Source organism: Homarus americanus, unplaced genomic scaffold, assembly GCF_018991925.1.
Source record: "Homarus americanus isolate GMGI-L3 unplaced genomic scaffold, GMGI_Hamer_2.0 scaffold18703, whole genome shotgun sequence".
NCBI lineage: Eukaryota > Metazoa > Arthropoda > Malacostraca > Decapoda > Nephropidae > Homarus > Homarus americanus.
The window spans coordinates 10,965,900-10,976,940 of record NW_024749779.1 but is presented as its reverse complement, the minus strand read 5'-3'; the positions used below and the strand labels follow the sequence as shown (position 1 = coordinate 10,976,940).

Here is an 11,041-nt window from a genome sequence, read left to right as displayed (position 1 = left end):
TGAGTGATATTATTTTGCTGAAAACCCTTAAGGCCTATTCATTGTGGAGTATTTAATTTCTTATTTTTTAGTACCATTTCCTAAGTGACTGATATTATTTTGTGAAAGCCCTTAAGGCCTGTTCATGTGTGCAAACAACATTTCTTAATACTTCAAATTTATTGTTGCCTATGTTTCTAAATATTTCTATGTCATGTATAACTTTTATTCCCCAGAGTAGTGTTTAAAGTTTAAGTTAAGAGGTGCGCATATTGGTGTACCATTATTTGATTGTGTTTGTAGTGTTGGAGGGAATATAAGTGTCTAAATTTTACAGTGTGTCTCATTCATCCCAGTCACAGACGCTATCCTTCCACGGGTCACGGACAGTTCATTTTGTGTAGTAGACTTAAGTGTTCTTGTGCTGGTTCGGGATTTTTCTCAAAGGGGCGCTTCCACTGCCTTTACCATCTATTAAATTTTAATAAACCCCAAGTCAAGGGAGAAATTAAAGTCCAGCAAATTCCGACCGGTTACAAATGGTAGCAGAGCGTAGTTTTTAATGTCGTGACTGATAGTACTGTGGTTGGGATAATGAACGCTATCATGTGTTGGTTAGTAATGGTAGGGATTGAACTCGCACTGATGCTCATCCTTGTGCCCGGACTGAGTTGGTTAGGCTTGACAGTAGAGATGTGTATGAGGAGGAAGAGAGACGGCCGCGGGACCTTGGTGCAGCTGAGAGAGGAGTTCGGAGACCTAAAGAGGGATTATCAAGCACAGGTAAACAGGTTCAAGTGGGAGTCTCAGGCACACATTCAACTGTTCAGGGAGGAAACAAGGGGTGAATGTCAGGCACACGTCCAGCAGTCAAGGAAGTGTGAGGTCCAAGTGGGAAATATAGGGGTACGTAAGTAGTTCAGAGAGGTTGATCGAGCCCTCCAGCTGAGAGACAAGACGAAGCCGACCGATTACAGTTTAGGGTGCATGGTAATGAGAAAAGGCAGGTTGTAGGGGGTGAGTTGGAGGAGTTGTGAGTAGGGCAGAGGGGATTGGAGAGATGGTTAGGTCAGAGATGTGCGTTGAGTAGTGGTTGCTGTCATGAGCGGGATTGAGTTGCTGTCATGAGCGGGATTGAGAGTATGGTTGTAATGTCCAGGGCCTCACTAAGATGGACTGGTACATTGTCAGAGGGTTGGTCTGCCGGCATGAGGTTCGGAGACGTGGACTGAGTATTTTTTTGACACTGGTTTCTCTTAGCTCAAGGGCCAGGCAAAAGGAGAGCATGTTTGTTTTGGACTGAGTATTGTTTTGACACTGGTTCCTCTTAGCTCAAGGGCCAGGCAAAAGGAGAGCATGTTGGAGATGGACTGAGTATTTTTTTTTGACACTGGTTCCTCTTAGTTCAAGGGCCAGGCCAAAGGAGAGCATGTTTGTTTTGGACTGTGTATTTTTTTTTGACACTGGTTCCTCTTAGTTCAAGGGCCAGGCCAAAGGGGAGCGTGATGTTCTGGTTGGATTGAGTTGGGCTAGGAAGGAATGGAGTTGCTAGCTGCGAGTGGAATAGTACAGAGTTGAAGGTGGGTTTTAAGTTGTTCTCTCAGCACATGAGGGCAGTGCTGTCTTTTTTTTAGGGGGGTCGAGTGTTAGCGGGAGAGAAAAGGAGAGAAGAGAAGACAAATGCTGCATTTAGCAAAAGGGGTGAGGTGCAGTCCTTAGAACAAAATGTTAGGGGGGTCGTATGCATGTTTTCTCAGCACATGAGGACAGTGCTGTCTTTTTTTTAGGGGGTCGATTGTGATATCCAGAAATTTCAGAGTAATTTCAAATGCCCCGCCATGAGTGATACTGAGCGTTCAAGGTCATCTGAGGGGAGGGAGCGCTGCCTGCTCGTAGCGAGAGACTGCGGAACTAGGCCTATATGATATTAAATGTAATTTACCGAATTAATAATGATGCGATTCATGAAGTTAAGGGACTATTGTTGAATTTGAAATTATTATAGATCGTTTAGCAGTCTGAATAATGTTACGGGTGTCCCAAGGAGTTATTAGTTAGGCGGTAAATATATCACGTAGACCTAAGGTAACGCCTTGAGGAGACGCGACGCTGGCTAGGCCCAGTCCCGGAGAGCATTCACACAGACAAGACGTTCCGAGCGTCCATCAGAAATAGTCACGTGGCCTAGTCACCTGTGCTGCGCTATTGCAGTATAACAAGTAAGTCTCATTCGATCTCAGACAGGGTTAGATAGGGCAGTGATAAAGTAAACTAGAGCTAACAGTGAGTTCATTTCAGGGTTTCCGTCAGAACCCACTTGATTGGAGTTGATTGGAGTTGATTGGAGTTGACCGGAGTTGACTGCGAGAGATTGACTGCCGTTTGAGACTGCCGTTGATGATTGAGGGTGGCGATTGTCGCCATTGGACCGATCAGTGTAGGCCTGTCACTGTTTAGCGGGGTAGCAAAGGATCTCTTGAGTGAACGAGTGCTCCCGACAACTAACACGACACGGGACCAGCATCAGCAGTGGGTGATCAGTTCTTACCACTCTGGTGCACAACCCCACATGTCCCGAGCAGCTAGTGAAACCCTCTTGCTAACGGGAAGCTAAAGTTTCTCTCAACTGCACAAGGTCTGGTTGGCTCACTCTCTTCCTGCCCATGGACGCACTGGGAGTACACTGAGGCTATCTGAGTATATTAATGGTCACACACTGAGACCGTGAGTCTAGGACTCTAGGAGATACCTAGAGGAACATTTTATCTTCCTTATCACGGGTGTAGTTAACACCATTCCTCAGACTGATATTATCTTGACGTGTGTAGTTTAATATTTCTTAAATAATTTTGATAGTAGTGTTTTTTTGAATGTTTGTGCCATTAAGTGGAACCAGAGTGATACTGTGATTGATTCTTTTAATGCCTCTAATTCTTCATAATTCTGATCTCAGGTATAACCTTGTTCCCCAGAGCAGTGGTTAGGTTAGGTTAGGAAGTGTACACCTGTTGGGGTGCTATAATTTTGTTGAGTGATATTATTTTGCTGAAAGCCCTTAAGGCCTATTCATTGTAGAGTATTTAATTTCTTATATTTTATTACCATTCCTCAGTGACTGATATTATTTTGTTGAAAAACCTTTAAGGCCTATTCATTGTGGAGTATTTAATTTCTTATTTTTTAGTACCATTTCCTAAGTGACTGATATTATTTTGTGAAAGCCCTTAAGGCCTGTTCATGTGTGCAAGCAACATTTCTTACTACTTCAAATTTATTGTTGCCTGTGTTTCTATAATTTCTATGTCATGTATAACTTTTATTCCCCAGAGTAGTGTTTAAAGTTTAAGTTAAGAGGTGCGCATATTGGTGTACCATTATTTGATTGTGTTTGTAGTGTTGGAGGGAATATAAGTGTCTAAATTTTACAGTGTGTCTCATTCATCCCAGTCACAGACGCTATCCTTCCACGGGTCACGGACAGTTCATTTTGTGTAGTAGATTTAAGTGTTCTTGTGCTGGTTCGGGATTTTTCTCAAAGGGGCGCTTCCACTGCCTTTACCATCTATTAAATTTTAATAAACCCCAAGTCAAGTGAGAAATTAAAGTCCAGCAAATTCCGACCGGTTACATATATATATATATATATATATATATATATATATATATATATATATATATATATATATATATATATATATATATATATATATATATATATATATATATATATATATATATATATATATATATATATATATATATATATATATATATATATATATATATATTTATATATATATATATATATAGAGTAGTGGTTTCGCTAGGCCACGGTAGGACGCCACCCTCCGGGAGGCTCCACATTGTCTCACTGCAGTGCATTAAGGTAGACCACATTTTTGGTTTTGCCATTAGCAGCAAGTATGTACAGATTTTTGCCAGTTCCCACTCTGGAGCATCCAACATAGAGCTGTCCATGAGAGAAGCAAGGAAACACCAGGTTTAGGCCAACCATCTTTAGGGACTATCCCTGGCTTTTGTAGATGAGTCATGGCAAAGCTCACTTTAACCGGGAACTGGAGTCGCTTGAACTCAAATGGCAGGTCAGTGGTGATCAGAGGTATCCTTGGTGTAAAAACGTTATCTCCTACTGGTTTTCCTGTCAGTATTGTAGCTTCCAGTACATGTGGCATCATCTTCTTCACCACCAGTCTTGTGCCATTGCAGAGGATTGGTGGTTCAAGATTTCTTATGAGCATTATAGGAGTTCCAATCTTGAAAGTGAGGTGGTGAGGAGGCATTCCAGGGGGCTCCAAAGAATTAAGGAATTCTGCAGGGTACTGGACTGTTTGGTCCTGGTCGATTACTGTATCAACAGATTTGAATGATGTCTCACTGCCTGGAAGCTGTCTGAGTAGAGTCATGTTCATTTCAGCCACTGTTTCATTCTTTGGTGCCAGAATTGCGCGTTCACGCAGCCACTGTTTCATTCTTTGGTGCCAGAATTGCGCGTTCACGCAGCCACTTCTTAACCTTGTAGTGGTGGATAATGTTTGGGTAGACCATGTTAGTGAGCTCAGTTGAGGACTTTACAACATTTCCACATCCTTGAGGAATGATTATTTGTCCTTCTGAATCAACAGGGAAAGTTACGTTCCCAATCTGTAGTAGAAGGTTTGCCAACCGTGCAGCATCCTGATCTCCCTGTAGATGTACTCTCATGTTTGTGGATAGGGTGAGTGTCTGAACACTTCTCCAAAGGTATGATGCCTTAGGGCACGCATTCAGTTCATCAGCTGGATTGCTTCGAGGAATGACAGGTAGGGTCTGGCGAAAGTCTCCAGCAATGACCATTGTAATGCCACCCATGGGCTGGTCACTTTCTCGTATGTCTTGCAAGGTCTTGTCTAATGCTCCAAACGCTAACTTGTGAGACATAGTGCATTCATCACAGACTATTAGGCTGAATTTTTCTAAGAGTTTTGCTTTGCCGATCCTTTTTTGATGTTGCACACTGGATTCTCATTGTGAGCGAGGTTGAGAGGCAGTTTAAAAGTTGAGTGTGCAGTACGTCCTCTTTCTCGTAGTGTTGCAGCAATGCCTGAGGATGCCACAGCAAGAGCAATTTTCCCCTGATGACGTACTTTGGCCAACAGAAGGTTGATCAAGAATGTTTTTCCTATCCCGTCAGGTGCATCGAGAAAGATCATACCTCCCTGCTCCGCTTGTATCGCTTGCAAAATCTGTTCATAAGCATTTCCTTGATCAGGCACCAGGTGAAGCTCATTTTCTTCAAGAAAATTCACCAGAACTTCAACTGAGTAGTCTGTCTCTCTGAGCAACTCCCTGTTTGCAACTCCTGTTCAGTCCCCAAAAATTCTTCTTCCATCAATAGTTCATTAACGGCGTATGTAAGTTCCACTACAACGGTACAGCAGAGTATATTTTTTTAGCATTAAACTGTTATTATTTTATTATCTAATCATCACTTCATATAACACCACTCATCATCACTACATATAACACCATCCATCATCACTACATAACGGTAAAATAGTTTCCGAGATTCTCGTGCGGACACACACACACACACACAAACATACAAAAAAAATTTTCAAGAAAATTCACCAGAACTTCAACTGAGTAGTTTGTCTCTCTGTTTGCAACTCCTGTTCAGTCCCAAAAATTTCTTCTTCCATCAATATTTCATTCACGGTGTATGTAAGTTCCACTGCAACGGTACAGCAAAGTATATTTTTTTTAGCATTAAATTGTTATTATTTTATTGTCTAATCATCACTACATATAACACCATCCATCATCACTACATATAACACCACCCATCATCACTACATATAACAACATCAATCAGCACTACACATAACATCATCCATCATCACTACATATAACACCATCCATCATCACTACATATAACACCATCCATCATCACTACATATAACATCATCCATCATCACTACATATAACACCATCCATCACCATCACTACATATAACACCATCCATCATCACTACAGATCGGTAAAGTAGTTTCCGAGATTCTCGTGCAGACAAACAAACAAACAATCACACAGACATACTTCTTTGTTATATATATTTATAGACTAACGGAATCGCCGCCCTCTGGGCGGCTCTTTCGCTAGGCCACGGTAGGACGCCACCTTCCGGGAGGCTCCACATTGTCTCACTGTAGTGAATTAAGGTAGACCACATTTTTGGTTTTGCCATTAGCAGCAAGTATGTACAGATTTTTGCCAGTTCCCACTCTGGAGCATCCAACACAGAACTGTCCATGAGAGAAGCAAGGAAACACAGGGTTTAGGCCAACCATCTTAGGGACTGTCCCCGGCTTTTGTAGATTGTCATGAAAAAGCTCACTTTAACCGGGAACTGAAGTCGCTTGAACTCAAATGGCAGGACAGTGGTGATGAGAGGTATCCTTGGTATAAAAACGTCCTCTCCTTTAGCTTTTCCTGTCAGTATTGTAGCTTCCAGTACATGTGGCATCATGTCTTCTTGTGAGACACGCGTCTCTCATTTTGAGTATGATGTCTCGTTTCTCAAACTCTTGACCGACAATCAGGATGGCTACTTCATCAACTAGAGGAGCACTGAATCTTCTTTCATGTTCTCCCTTAGGGGTCGTGTCTGCTTTGATCCTGATTTTGTACTCGTCAGAAGGCATGTTTTCTAGGGCATTTTTAAATGACTGTACATACGTGTTGCACGCATGCAAAATTTCTTGGATAGATAGGACAATGTCATGTCTGACCCCTTTAATATTGCCACACCTGATAGTAGTCTGCTTTTTATGATCTCCCATGAAGTAGATTTGCAGGAACTTTGCCTGCTCATCTTCCAGTGGTAAGAGGGATCCTGCTTTGTAATGGACTTGACCCTGGACTTTGAATGTTGGTATGTATCCGTGCTAACGAACTACTCTGGTAGTTCCAAAGGATGTAATCTGGAAGCATGAATTTTACTTCAGTATATTTTCCAAGAAGTGTTTTGACTCTGGTGTTGTTCCCAGCAAGAGAGCCTTCAATGCTTGTGGTGGTTTTTCCAAATTTGCCAGTCGTACTTTCCCATGAGAGCAATCACAGTCCAGCAGATTCTCCTTTATACTTCTTTGCACCGCAGTGTTCACATTTCTTATCCATGTTGCCAATGACAACATAGGGATACTTTTCATATTCTATCTCATTGTCATAGTTAAATGCTGCTCTTGCAAGTGGATGCCACTGTGTATTCTTTCTTAGAATTCTGGATCCCGCAGCTCTCTGTCTATTAGCATCCAAACGAATTTCATGCGCTTGATTATTATCTAGAGAAGGCCTTTCTGCTGTTTGCTATCTGTCAGCATTAAGAAGGGATTCCCTTTCCTGAACTGTTTCCTGTGACCGACTGTCCGCTCTTCATTCCGGGCGGCTCATCCGCTAGGCACGGTAGGACGCCACCCTCCGGGAGGTTCCACATTGTCTCTCTGTTCAGTCCCCAAAACTTCTTCTTCCATCAATAGTTAATTAACGGTGTATGTAAGTTCCACCATGTTTTTCACTACAACGGTACACCAAAGTATATTTTTTTAGCATTTAACTGTTATTATTTTATTGTCTAATCATCACTACATATAACATCATCCATCATCACTACATATAACACCATCCATCATCACTACATATATCACCATCCATCATCACTACATATAACATCATCCATCATCACTACATATAACACCACCCATCATCACTACATATAACACCACCCATCATCATCACTACATATAACAACATCCATCATCACTACATATAACATCATCCATCATCACTACATATAACACTATCCATTATCATCACTATATAGAACACCATCCATCATCATCACTACATATAACACCATCCATCATCACTACAGGTCGGTAAAGTAGTTTCCGAGATTCTCGTGCAGACACACATACAGACAAACTTCTTTGTTTTATATATATATATATATATATATATATATATATATATATATATATATATATATATATATATATATATATATATATATATATATATATATATATATATTTCGTGTAGATCCACAATGAAAACGTGGATAAGATAAATCTTGATCAAATCACACGGGAAAAGGGAAACAACGGAGCACCTTAGCTTTCGTCTTTATTCAAGAATACATATTTACGTGGACACAATATTATTTACATCTGTGGGAAACAGAACACTCTGGATTTAATATAAATTCTCGGAAAACTTTTCATTCCCTAAACACAAAAATAGTCACGATTCTGAGATAATAACAATACTTCAAACATAAAATATACGAAATAAGGTTTTGCTTTTATACATGATCTAGATCATATGACCTTTACACCATTCAGCTGTTAAATAGATCCTCTAACTTTACCTCGTTAGGTTAGGTTAGGTTAGGTTAGGTTATATAATGTCATGTTATGCTATATTATGCTCAGTTATTTTAAGTTGCGTTACGATACGTTACTTATTCTATGTGAGGTTAAGTTCAGTTTTGTTATGTCATATAATGGTTTGTTTGGTCAGGTCTACATTTGGCTAATTTTCTGGTTATCCCATGCCTTTATTATATACCAAAGTGACCTCATCACCCTGACAACTCGTCGGCTTCGTTATAGTATCTGGGTAGCGACATTAAGCTCTTGTTAGTCAGTGACCTTCGTGTGCCAACCTGATTGATATTGACGATCCCTAGGAGTGACAGTCATACTAAATGTGAAAATCTGTTCCTCATGTAACACACGGGCAGACACAGAAAGATGTGGAAGAACACAGTCAACTGCTTTAATATTATTGTGAATCTGGAACTTGCAGACCCACACTTAAGGTAAAAATTCAATTAAATATAAGTTCGATTTACACTGCTATTACATTCATCGTTCACCAAACTATTGATTGATATTTATTTCTCTCTTTTCATGTTGATATTTACGTTATTGCATTATTTTCGGGTGTTTAATAATAAAGTGAAATAAACTGGGGTGCCTAATCTTCATGTGATTCTTTAACTTAAAAATAGTAAAAATAGGAGAGATAAGTCCGTAGAATTATTCTTGTTTGTGAACAGAACACAGCAACATTTTTGCCACCTAAACTACAGTTACATTATTTCTCTTTTTGGTTCAGCACCAACTTAACACCTTTAGCCCACACACAAACTCAACCTCTGTCCTGGTAATAGGTCAGATTTTGAGAAAAGCCTCTCCTGTAAGAGATGAACAGAGACGAACTCCAAATGATTACGTGTTTGTTTTTCTGCGTGGCCGGAAAAAGTAATACATAGTTTGAGTCGTCCACACAGGCAGGCGAGATTGAAGTGAATTAACAAAATTGAAAATTATAAATAGCTTACGTCTTTATTCAAGACATTTTCAGAGGCAACTGAATTTACAGGGACCGAGAGGGTGTTGTGTGGATTAGTGGGTCCCATGTTATTGACCTGACCTGATGTTACACGAGTATAAGCCTCTCTCAGTCCCTGTAAACTCAGTTGTCTCTGAAAATGTCTTGAATAAAGACAAAAGGGTGCTACTATAGTATGTGGTTTACCGAGCTGGAGTTGTGTCTACCGGGATATTTACACTGTAGCAACCATTAACCTAATCTAACCTAGGTTAGGTTAGGTTAGGTTAGGTTAGCTTAGGCTAAGATATATTAGATCAAATTAGGTTAGGTTAGGTTGGGTTACTAGACGCTCGGTTAGAGTGTTAATATCTCGGTAGACCAACTCCAGCTCGGTAGACCGCATACTATTGTATAGTAGCACCTATGAAAGTTAACGTGCTCCAGTTATTCTCTTTTCCTTTGTGGTTTTATCAAGATTTATCTTATCCACGTTTGCATTGTGGAACTACCCAAGAATAATATTGCAAGGAGGAAGAAGAGGTGATTAAGGGACAAGGATGACTGAAGGGGTAGGATGAGGAGGTGGAAAAGGAGTAGATTGGAGGAGAAGTAGGTGATTGGATGAGTAGTCAGAACAGGACGACGATGAGAAGAAGGAGGTAATATGAGGAGGAGAAGGAGGTGATTTGAGGAGGATGAGAAGAAGGAGGTGGTTTGAGGAGGAGAAGAAGGAAGTAACTGCAGTTGAAGAAAAAGAGGAAATTGGAGGAGGATGTGATTGGAGGAAGAAGGAGCTGATTGAATGAAGAGATGGAAAGGAAGTAACTGGAAGAAGAAGAAGAAGAAGAAGAAGAAGAAGAAGAAGAAGAAGAAGAAGAAGAACTAATAGAGGGAAGTGGTGGAAATAGAAGAGGGGAAGGACGAGAAGGAAGAGGTAGTGGAAACAAAGAACATACCAAGAGAAGGAACGTAAATAGAGAAAGTAAAGAGGAGACAGATATTGGGAAATAAACGTGAGGGAATATAGAATAGAGACGAGAATATTATGGTGAGTGAGAGCATTTAAGGAGGAGGAGGAGGAGGTGAGAGAGCTGGTGCGAGAGTTTGGACGGTGTGTGTGTGTGTGTGTGTGTGTGTGTGTGTTTGTGTGAGTTGGCTATATATCTAAGACTGGTGAGAGTGATGGGAAAGAGATGTGAGGTCAGAGAAAGAGGGTAGAGCTTACCACAACGGCTAAGAGGGCGATATAAATTAGGATGAGAGTGTGGGGTAAATACTAACACGGGGGTGAGAGAGATGGAAGAAAGGTGAGAGAATAAGGGGAGGAAGAGATGTAAGTAAGATGGAAAGGAAGAGTTTGCACAGATGATAATGGCGAGAATGATTGGTAGTAATAAAAGACAGGAGAGCCAGTATCATAGGGGAGGTGGACGAAGATGGGAGTAAGAAGAGGGAAGCGCGAGGAATAAGGAAGATGATAATGATAAAAATAAGGGAAGCAGAGGATGTGAAGGTCAGAAGTAGAACGAATATACATATATAGTGAGAGGATGACTGGGAGAGTGTATGAGACAGAGAGAATGAGAGAGAGAGAGAGAGAGAGAGAGAGAGAGAGAGAGAGAGAGAGAGAGAGAGAGAGAGAGAGAGAGAGAGAGAGAGAGAGAGA

The 11,041-nt window shown here is 40.7% G+C and overlaps 1 protein-coding gene across 1 annotated transcript in view; it reads right to left on the bottom strand.

Moving 5' to 3' along the window:
• Positions 1–11,041, bottom strand: part of LOC121853921 — a 176,975-nt gene that overhangs the window by 12,621 nt on the left and 153,313 nt on the right.